The following is a 1,159-nucleotide window of genomic DNA, read 5'->3' as shown; positions in this document are numbered from 1 at the left end:
TGCGATTTTCCGGTCCAGCACGGCAGTACGCCTGCACGCATACACTCCATGTACCAAAAATGTACCAACCTAGGCGTTGCTCAGTAGCTTTGGCGGCACATAGAAAAAGTATTCGAGTTCAGATTTTTGGGACTTAGCGTATTTTTAAAACTAATAACGAAAATTAAATTATAAATCGGTAAACGGCTAGAGTTGCTCAGTAGCTTTTTGCGCAACGTGGCAAAAGTATTCGAGTTCAGATTTCTGGGACGTAGCGTATTTTTCAATCATAATAAACCGAATCAAACATAACAATGATGAAACTTACACCATGTCCCAAGGTTGTGCACAAAACGTAACGATAAAGTGCTGGCGAAGTTAGAGGTGCACCAAAATTGTGTACCGATCAGGGAAAGTACTCTACGTTCCTATGATTTGGGTGAAAAGTGTTGATTAACTGCTGGTTAGAATAGACAGTTGCTTATCATACACATCGCAAACGAACACCCCTTAGTGAGCATTAGCAAAAGTCAATGGCACAAAGCAATTGCAATACAAACTGATCAAGTACATTAAAGAACGCTAAGTACCAGGACTTCTTTCCAAGAATGGTGTCCGCGACGGGAGGGCAAGCGTCCTTCCCAGGTTTTCCTAGTAAACCTTGTATGGTAAACATACCCAAGCGTGTCTGTAAGCACGCAACGAAAGTCACGAACGGGCACATACCTAGGGAATGTACTCTACGTACTTGGACTTTTGTCCAAGAATGGTGTCCGCGACGGTCGGGCACTGCGACGCAATAACCAAATCCTAGGATTGTAACTTTAGTGTGCACAAACATAAACATTAACGCGTTCGCTCGGGCTGCGCCGTCCGTGTTGAACACAAATGTGGGTGATTATATGCGTGGAGGGACAAAAACATACGAGGAGGAGACAGTTTTCTGCACGATGTGCACAGAGCTCATTTCGTCGTCCCGGGCGAATGGAAAACACAAACATCGCGAGTATCGTTCTAGGTTTCTGTCTATAAAAGGGCAGGCCAAAAGGTGACCGGTTGAGATAAGCATTTTAAGCATACAAACACTTTATTGGAACTTTTGATACAAAAACAAGGTACGTACATGTAGGTTGTACCAACATGGACATCTATGAACGCGTACGCTCGGGCTGCGCCCTCC

The sequence above is a fragment of the Anopheles arabiensis genome, assembly GCF_016920715.1.
Source record: "Anopheles arabiensis isolate DONGOLA chromosome X unlocalized genomic scaffold, AaraD3 X_pericentromeric_contig0027, whole genome shotgun sequence".
Taxonomy (NCBI): Eukaryota; Metazoa; Arthropoda; class Insecta; order Diptera; family Culicidae; genus Anopheles; species Anopheles arabiensis.
This window is presented reverse-complemented; position numbering follows the sequence as displayed.